Source organism: Pimephales promelas, chromosome 20 (assembly GCF_988280905.1).
Source record: "Pimephales promelas chromosome 20, fPimPro1.hap1.1, whole genome shotgun sequence".
NCBI lineage: Eukaryota > Metazoa > Chordata > Actinopteri > Cypriniformes > Leuciscidae > Pimephales > Pimephales promelas.
In genome coordinates, this window is record NC_142788.1 from 29,442,250 (window position 1) to 29,452,530 (window position 10,281).

General features: G+C 38.6%; 1 long non-coding RNA gene across 1 annotated transcript; it reads right to left on the bottom strand.

Annotated features, from left to right (window-relative positions):
* Positions 1-379: 379 nt before the first annotated feature.
* On the bottom strand, positions 380-9,755 carry LOC148970678 (uncharacterized). The gene is made up of 2 exons (XR_016148231.1): positions 9,414-9,755; positions 380-1,038 (listed from the first exon to the last, which is right to left on the bottom strand). It is a non-coding gene; the product is annotated as an uncharacterized LOC148970678 (long non-coding RNA).
* Between the last annotated feature and the right edge of the window lie 526 nt (positions 9,756-10,281).

Sequence of the window (10,281 nt, forward strand, 5' to 3'; positions counted from 1 at the left end):
TGAAATTGCATCTACATCCGATGCACATGGCACCCTCAATATGAGACGCAGACATATATGGGCCAGAAGGCGCCTCCTAGTGGTGTAACCCTAACACTACCCCAAACCGAAGCGTGTTACATTGACGCTAAAGGGTGCCATGCGTCGGATTTAGACGCAATTTCAAAAGCGTCACTATAAGACGCCCGGAGATGAGAATGCGTTGGTAAATCACGGTGCAGGCGAGAGAAACTGAGCAGAGGATCTTATTTTTATTAACAAAAACAAAAGTGTCAATCCTGAATACATGAATCAATAGCAGCGTCACCAACGTAAAGACAATACAGGACAATGAGAAGAAGCAACTAGAGGGGCTGTTTACACCATTTGAGTAGACACCTTACAATGGAAAAAAAGCTTTATTGGACTAACAAGGTCAAACTAAAACAAGTCTACAGTTGCCAAGTGCCCCTTTAAGTCGTCTTCTCTTCGCAGATCTGTGTGAACGCTGTTGTCCAAAAAATGCAAATGAAAAAAGTACATCATTGTTATGTAAAACCCTGAGGGCTAAATGAGGAACCAAACAAGACACAGGTGAACATAATCAATTAATCAATGAGTAGCCAAAGAAACAAAAACCACAACAGGGACAATAGGAACAGGAACTATACACTGAAAACAACGTAAGAGTCCACAAACCGAACATAACCGTTACAAACTAATATTCAACAAAATGAGGGAGATAAACATTTATAGATTAAAGATTTACATCCCCCTCAGCTGGAGCTGGACAGGCTCATGAAAGGGTGACGTGACATAAATGTTGTTTGAGCAGAGCCTCTTGTAAGGAAGGAGTGTTGAGGGGAAAAAAAAAAAGAGTACAGATGGAAAACCCTTGAGATGAGGCTTGAGGAGAGCAAAGAGCAGAGACCTTCACATGAACACTGATGAAGAGGCAGCTCTTCTTCTTCAAGCTCTAGCCCAGTGGATTCAGAAGAAAGAAGAGGAAAAATCTCCTTTTTTAAACATCAAATCGCTCTCTCAGTATCCACACACGCTCTGAAATACATTAAGATCATTAATATAATAACATCGCTTGCTCAAATCATGCTTTCACAACCAATCACTCATTTCTCCTTCACTAGACACTCACATTCTGGAGGTTTTTTTAATACTCCAAGGGTACATTTATGTCAACGATGTGCTAAAAACGGAAATGTTTTTCATGTGATGTCAAAACGTTCCCGTTCACACGGATCCACAAAATCGACTAAACACGTTGTTTTCTGCTGCCAGGCCAGTAGGTGGCGATGTGACTTTGTAAAGAAACACTACAGACTGAACATGATAGCACTGTTTCACACATTTGTGTTTTTGTAGTTTGCACAGAGACGATAATGCTATCGTTTAAAAAATGTTGAACTTTGAAACCAATTTGCGTCGCAAAATGCGTTTGTTGTGTAGCATGAACGGCCAAAACACATAAAAAATGTTCTGTTTTTAGTTGAAAATGGTGTTGTGTAAATGGCCCCTATCTGCTACCACTAATAAACCCAATTCCCATCAGGTAGCTAAGTAATGGGTTGTAAGTCCAAATAGAAATAAATAATATGCATTTGTAGTAGGCCATTGGAAGTATAATTTTTTTTGGATTAACATTGAAAAGCGTACAGTACGCCTATGATATTTTTTTGTATTATGCGAGTATTTTATTTTGTACTAATTTGAAGACCTTGTTCTGAACAGCAGTGGATGAAAAGAGATCAAATATATGTGCTTTTGCAGGCTAAGTTTGCACGAAATGTATTTATTTATATTTTAGAGTAACAATTTTTTATTTAAAAAGCTATTAGAATTATTTATTTTTATTTTTTTGTCTATTTGCACTTCATTTTTTCATAATAGAACTAAAAGTGAATGAAGATAAAGAAGAAGTGGAAAGTTATTAAATACAAAAATACAAACTAGTCAAGGATTATCATGCAACACCTGCGTAATGGTTTCAAACAAAAATCTGTAGGTCTACATTAATAAAGGTGATTATAAAACTAACATGCAATTAATACAATTCCAGATTGAAATCCAAGTTAATTTACATATATTTTGATATGCCTGTAGTTTTTTTTTTTTTTTTGTTAAACAAAAAACCTAATTGGCATGCAGGAGTACATGTGTTGTGTCCTGACAGTATTTTGGGAGGCGGAACACCTGAGTGACAGTGACTGGTTTATGGCGCCCCCTTGAGATGAACGACAGCTTCCGCATGCGATGATGTGCAGACCGTGTGGAAAGACAACTCTATAGAAAAGCACTGGCTGACGTCAAATCTTTATTTTTTTCACACCAGTGTCTATATCCAGAGCTCAGATCTCTTTCTAGTTGAAAAAGAAAAACATTTAGAGTAGGCTATGTGTGTTCAAGGTTGCACAACTGCTTTTGCCAGGCACGGAAAGCGTGTTTTTTTTTTCAGCTCTGGAGTTTAATAGGCCTATAAGATGCGTGTTCACGATCTTTTAATAAGGTGTCCACAATGCCTGACAGATAGATAGGATACACTTTAAAATCCCGCTGTTTTTACAAAACAATTCTGGCAGCTGTGGATAATATAATTCTGTAAAAAAAAAAAAAAAAAAGCAGTAAGCTAATCATACAAAACAACCTTTTACATTTTAATTTACAAACATGGAAACTGCTAGCCTATTAAAACCGGCAAACAACAACTCACTGCTACTAAAACGTATTTTGTAGCCTATAGCCTACCTTATGACAACCATAATAATACAGTGGTAAAAGAGGACGTGAAGAATCACTACGTTGTTAGCATTTCATAAGATGAATTATACAAAAGTCTTCCCCGCAAACAGAAAACACACATGGCACTAAACATCCATTTAACAAGATGATACAAACTCAAATAGCCTATGCATAACGTATAACAAAATCTATTAAGAAACATCATTATTTAAACAAAATACTTTTAAATATGAACTGTCATACGGGAATTTCTGGGAATGTCCGTTTTTTTAAGTGTCTACAATTGAAAAAACGTATCTTGAGATGTCATAGCTTTTTCGTCTAGTCCTGCCTATAAACAAAAATTAATATGAAAAGCCATCCACACTTTATTAGCCAATCAGAAACGCGTTTCGCTTGTCAATCATTGTGTGCCATGCCATTTGAAGAGGCGGCGGTCAAATCTAAAATAAAACATTTAATTAACCATCAAACGTTTGTGATATGAACAATTATCATGAACATTTAGGCTATAGGCTTATTTTTGCAAGTCAAAATTGATTCAGATTTGTAAAATACTAGGCAGACAAACCGATGTTCTGTAATGTTTCACACACACGCACACACAAGTAGGCTAGTGCCGCATGTTTCTTTCATGAACTAATTACTGCAGTAATTCACAGCTTTTCTTTGCATTCGTGCGTTTAATCATCAAAAGCAATACGATAGGATCAACGATCATACATTCTTAAAAATAAAGGTTCTTTAGTTTATTGGGATCGATGGTTCCATTAACATTCATGGAACATTTCCATTCCACAAAAGTTTCTAAAGTGGAAAAAATATATATTTTTTAGAATGTTCATCTTCATCAGCACACAAAGGGCAAAGAGAAAATGGTTATTTTAGAGAACTGTTGACTGAAATGTTCTTTGAGGATCCCAAAAATGCTATTCAATGCAAAACACCCATTTGTTTTAGCAGATTCACTCAGCGACATCGATCCAATCAGGTCCAACCGTTTCAAAACCTCACGGGACTGGATTTAGCCTACACCTGGGTTCATTTCATTTTATTTCCAATTCTCAGAAATATAAACCAACAGATGTGTGTGCTAGTCATTGTCCCCTGTCCTGTTCTTCTGAACTGCGGCGCGAGCGCGAACACACAAACAACACAACACACCTGCTGTGTCTGAGCGCTCGAGCGTCCGGAAACGTCGGAAAGCTTTCAGCCTCCGCGCGCGTACAAGAGCTTCCCGCTGCTCACGAGACACACGGTGCTCTGCCCGTTCTAAACCCTGTTCTGAGATCACAGCCGCTGTGTGTAGCATATCAACGGGAATCTCAGAAACTGATCTCAGACCAGGACGCAGTGGACTCTTATCTGAATTATTTCTAAGCAATCAAACAAACAGAAAGGAAACAGCTGCTGTTTCGATGCAAAGTCGTTATGAAACCAACATTGACAATTCATGTTTTTTACGGAATATTTAATTTATTATACATTATTTATCCGTGCACATCATTATTTAAAAGAAATGGCATGCCTTTGTTATCTTTAAAACGTTAATGAACGTGCAAAGGAGAGAAGTATACGGGCTACAATGCATGCATGACATTAAAAATAATAATTTAGCCAAATCACAAAGATTGAGCACCTGGAATTAATTAATACATCCTTTATCAAGGACGCCTTGAACAACAATGGTAAAAACTGCTTAAAACTTGCATGATGCACACACAAAAAAAAAGAAAATATTCCCAGATGAATCATCCCTATTTTACTTAAAGCGAAAAGCAAAATTCTGCTGTTTATCGAAGTTTCTGTCCATGCACATATTTTACAAAATATTCAACAACTGAGTTTCTAAAGTAGGCCAAGCCTATTGAATAAGAAGCCCCATATTTCCTGCTGCACTGAATGATACAGTAAAAGCAAGCAGATCCGTCGGAAGCAGAGGCTTTGGATCTGTTTTAAAGTTCTCATTAGATGACTCGGAAGTCAATCCGTCTTAGTCACCAACACGCTTGATTTTTTTTTCTGCCGTATCTTTGGAGACCAAGGTCATTTCGTACTAATTCCAAGTGTGAAAATAAGAGCTATTCAGACTCTCGCTCACAGAAACACGTCAAACAACTGCATGGACACGCTCACTGAAAGACAAGCCGATAAAGCTGTCAGCACGTTTATCAGGAGCTAAAGTGTGTCTTTTGCTTATTACCTCAGCTGTGATGATAACGTCTGCATATTTTATTCTGCAAATAAAGCTTTGTTTGCAACATCTCTATTGCGGTTGAGTAGTTAAGTTGCGATAGTCTTTTCTGTTGTGTGGACCTACATCCAAGTGAAACGCTTGCCGAACAAGATCAAAAGCTTGATTTTGGCCATGGGGAATTGATTGGATGGTTGTGGTTTTGCTATGGGTGGATCGGATCTCACACATTGTTTGACAGAATTCATTTGTTTCACTGACTCTTTTGATCATAAATTAGATCATTTGAAACGTTAAGCTATTTACCGTAAATAATGTTTACAGTGTAATTCTACGTTTAAAGGGTCACTCCACCTCTGGAAAGATGAACGTGTACTTAAAATGGGTCATTCATGTAGAAGAAATGTGAAATTATTTTTGAATTTGGAGCTTTCTAGACTGAGAAAAGCCAGAAAATGTATTTTTGGCTTATGTGGATGAAAGACAACAACTCCCAGAATGCACTTGCTTCGCTGCGCTAGGAGGCCACGCCTACCGGTAACAGAGCGCAGTCGTAAAACAACAAGTCTAGGCTACTAGTGAGTCTCCGTGATGAGTCTGCCCAAAAATGTGTTTCGAGATCGCCCAAAATGTCCGGGATTCGGCTTTTGCGTTCTCCAGTCGCCATTCATCATGTTTACTGTGGCGAGCGGGACGAGTGAGGGCCGCGGGAGAATGGCGCGAGGCCGATGGCGTGATTACCGGAGCGACACCGGTCTCGTATCTCTCACGGAGGGGCGGGAATTTTCTTAGCAATGTTAAAACGCACATCAACCGATCACTTGTTTAGCGTTCATGTAAACACTACATTCAGATTCACCAATGGAATGAATTCAGTTAGACTGAAACAAAAGCTGTGCATGTAAACAATGAATGGCGACTGCAGAAAGCAAAAGCTGAATCCCGGTCATCGACGGCCGGACATGTCCGGGAAAAAGAGGATGGTAACCCCTAAAGTTACTACTCAGCTTTCTCCACAGAACAAGAGCCTGCTAGCTTAGCTTCCAAACAAAGATGGCCGACACTGTGTGTAATCCCAATCCTCCATAATGCATCCGTCTGCGTATTCAGTACCTTATTTTCAAAAGGTTTCTGCTGGTAAAATCAAGCGCACTGACACTGATCTGTGATTGGTCTGTTAGCGCATTAGGTCCGACCCCCTATGGGCGGGTTTGAAAGGGTGGGATCTAGTGCTTGTAGTCTTTACAGAAATCCCCCTCTTACACTTTGACGTAAAATGACGATTTTGCGTCATTGTAGGAGGAAGTGAAAAAGGTAAATAGCAGATTTCTCTCGTCTCAGGGGAAAATGAGAGTGTTGCACGACCATTCAATAGTACAACTGGGTTTCTAACAAAGGAAAGCTTAATGCAAATGGGTGGAGTGTCCCTTTAAGTACTGAGTACATGTACTTAGGGTTTGGCTTTGGCGTAGGTTGCATGTAATTATCCATAATTTATAGTTATAGTTAAATCAGGGTTTAAGGGGGTGTGTGTTTATTTTTATTAAAAACGGTATAAACTGGTCTTAATATTTCTTGCATACAGTACATAAATCACAGTCATATATGGTGTAAGCACTTCACCATATTTCTTGTGTATTTGATGCCAAAAAATAAAGCACATAAGACATGAAGTATGATTAAAATAGCTCCATTTATTTGCGAATTCAAAAGCACACTCATTTAACAAGGCATTAGGTGTTTGTAGCAGCTTTTATGTTTCAAGTCCTTCTCTGAGATGTATTTTTATCAAAATGAATCATTGCAAACATTGTCATCACATCTCTGAGATCGTGAAAAACACTGAATTTACCTAATAGCCTATACGTCACATCACGCCAGCTTTCCATTGAGCAAGCTGTGAAGTGCGTCTTCTCATTTTACCTGCTTCTCCAGAACTGTTGATTCGGGGGTTATGGGATGTAATGAGAAGTTAAAAGTTGCAACTCCCACAGTAATTATTTATGGCAACAACACAATTGTTTCTGCTGCTATGGTTACGTTCACACCACACGCAGCTGCAATTCAATCTGATAAAGGTTTCTCACTGTCTTTACGTCATCCACTTGCTGATTTTCAAAACTCATTATATATGGGCTTCTCCCTTGACTTTATGCCTCCACGTCCCCCCGATTGACATCAACTTCTCCTTACGGTAATTTCTCTACTGTGCGACAGAGAGTCACGTGTTATGACGGAATCGTTAGCCTTGTTTTAAAAAACTGCTTCTGTGGGTCCATAACGTAAGATACAAGGTAAAGGAGCCTTTTATACATTGTCAAGTTTCTTTAGAAATAACAATGGACAAATGGAGTCTTTAAAGGTGACATCTGGAACATAAAATCAAATCATATTCTATATTCCATACCAGATGGGGGCAGTATAGCTCCATTAAGCGAGTTGTGCCGCGGCCGCGCGCACTCACGTCTTCAAACACAAGCGAGCGCTGTTTTGCTCTCTCTTTCTCGCGCATATTATTCAAATCATTTGACACGATAGTAAAAGGTTGGAAGGCCGCAGTTTCACGTGGAGCATTTGGAGATTTTTAGAGATCAGAGACTCAATGAACAACATCTCAACACTAAATGATGAAGACCGTCTCATAGACGCCTATCTCAAAAACAAGCTGGTGCATTTCGACGATATGGGAAAATAAAAGCCTGGGCTATTATTTTAAGTTCACGGTATTCATATTACACTTTTATTGTTACAGACAGCATTTGCTGATGTTGATCAAGCTAGCGGCATTCAGAGCTGCCAACTCTCACGAATTCACCGTGAGACGCGCAATTGACACTTAGCAAGCAAGTTAGTTAAGCTCTCAGATTCTGTCAATTTTATTACGCAATTCAAACAATAAATACCGTTTTGGCGCTTGTACATGTTACACCACAGATCCCTAGCGCACCTGAACCGATCGTCTCTACTAGCTAATGGAAAAAGAACATGAACACTATTGAAAGATACAGTATGCTACAACTTACCAAAATGTATTCCTCATGCATAATGTCGAACAATCATTTTTTGAACTCTTTCCTGAACTGAAATGTAGTAGTGGGCTGTATTTCCTCACGACTGACGTCAGGTTCAAGTACACACATAAGCGCTGCAAGTTACTCGTCTATTGCAGTTTGGCTGGTGGTTATGTTGCCCGCCCGCATACCGCCTCCCATGGCCGAAACTGGCATTACGACACCTGCTGGGCCGGGGCTAGTAATCTAGCATGCTAATTTAGGTTTATATCTCGGCAGCACTATAACTTGTCAGTTTTTTAATGACATCATTGCACTTATTTCTTCTCATTCTTTTGATGCGTGTAGCTCCTTTTTTTGGATATTTTTACCTCAATTATTACATATGGCACCTTTAAACACATCAGATGTAAAGTTATTTGTTAGTGCCACCAAAATGAATGATAAACGTACAACAGTCTTTTTAGCAGTTGTACAAAATATTCTCAGATATTGGTGTTGTTGTGTGGCAGTGCTTCACATCGCCACCTAGCCGTCTGGAGTGCATACTACATCGAACTGCACACACGTTTGCGTCACCATATACATGCGGATTTCCCACCCATAATGCTCATCTAAACACAGAATGATAACTAAAGTGATAACACAACGCCGCTTTTGCGTTTTCTCTTCAGATCGTTTCCGTGTAAACATAGCCTAAATGACATCTAATTTAATTACTTTCTATGACAAGATGCATCTGCCAAATTATAAATGCAATAATTGTTCCAAAATCATGTCTAACTAGGGAATGTTCTTAAAACGCTCTGGCAAAGTACTCTCAAAGTTGTGAACAATCGTTCTACAAAAAAAAAAAAAAAAACATTATTTATACATTGTTCATGGAACGTTTTTTTTTTTTTTTTTTAAATCTTTTCTGATTTGTCTAATGTTTTTTTTTAACTGGTTTCAGAATGCTTAAAGAACATGCTAAAATTCCAATGTTTGCAAATGATGAAAAAAAAAAATAATGTTCCCTTAACTTTTGATTAACAAAGCTTTTAAAAGAACTGGAAATATTGAATGTTCAGAAATAACATTTCCATAACTTAATGGAAACATTAGCAAAACGAAAAAAATGTTTTTGATTGCGTCCTGAACATCGCAGACTCTGGGTTTGAAACAGGACCATTAACATACTGATTTTAACATTTATTTCACGTCATCGAGGCTAATCTTTGACCACTGTTCAAATCTCAAGTACACAATGTTTAAAAGCATTTTCATAAGTCAGTTTCAGCTGTGAAAGAGGACGTTTCCGTTTGTAATGACTCAGGATTGACGTGCTTTTGTTTCCAGGTTACTGGGAAGGATAAACACCGACAGTAGAACAGTAGAGTATATAAAACTGTGTTCGCTGATGGGCCCACATGGATAATTGAGTATTGTGTTTGAACAGGCCCCAGCATTAGATTAATGATTTATTCAGGACTTACAACAGAGCTGGTGCACGACACACTTCTGTCCGGACCGCCTCCTTCAGGATTGTGTGGAAGAATGTTCCAGCTTTCAGCCTCGGGTATTACCTGTCAAAATAAGTGCAATATACATAGCCTATTTTCAACAAAAAAAAAAACAGCAGGTTTCCAGTGTGACAACCATAGGGGCATGTTGTCACATTGTCTTTGTTAATAGCATCTTTTTCTTCAGTGCTTTCAACTCCAGTTCCACATATCACTGTTTATTATTATTATTATCAAAACCTCATGTGTAGTGTTTGTGAAGACATAAGGATTTCATTTCTTTTGGCTCATACACGTCACTGAACTTCTCCTGGGAGGAGAGAAAATCAATCTGTGCGTCCTCCGTGACAACCTAAATTATTTTTTTTTCTTTGGCTCTTTGGCAACAAGCAGAAAGATCAACATGTCCAAATGAGCTCAGGAGACTAACACACATTATACTGTTAGGTGAGGTTGCTTAGAAACTGCCATTTACTTGTCAAGCATCACTGCCAACAGTGTCTCTCACTGTACTACGACACATCACTTCACATAGCTCTAGTTCATCTTACACAGGTATACAGATCTGAGCTGACGTTTGAACGCAAATTTTCAAGAGTTTTCACTGAGAAAAATGCTGTCACAAACATTTGCGCGACAGGCATGCTTCAGTTTACGGCACAACATTGCCACACATACCCTTAAATTGGGCACTATTTATTTGATGGTAGAGCCATTTGTAGTGGTATCCGAAACCATAGTGGACGTTATCGAGGACACTCTATCTATAATGCACTCCAAAAACGAGTGTACAGCCGATGTTTGCTCTAAGACTAGACAATACCCATAATGCACTGTGACA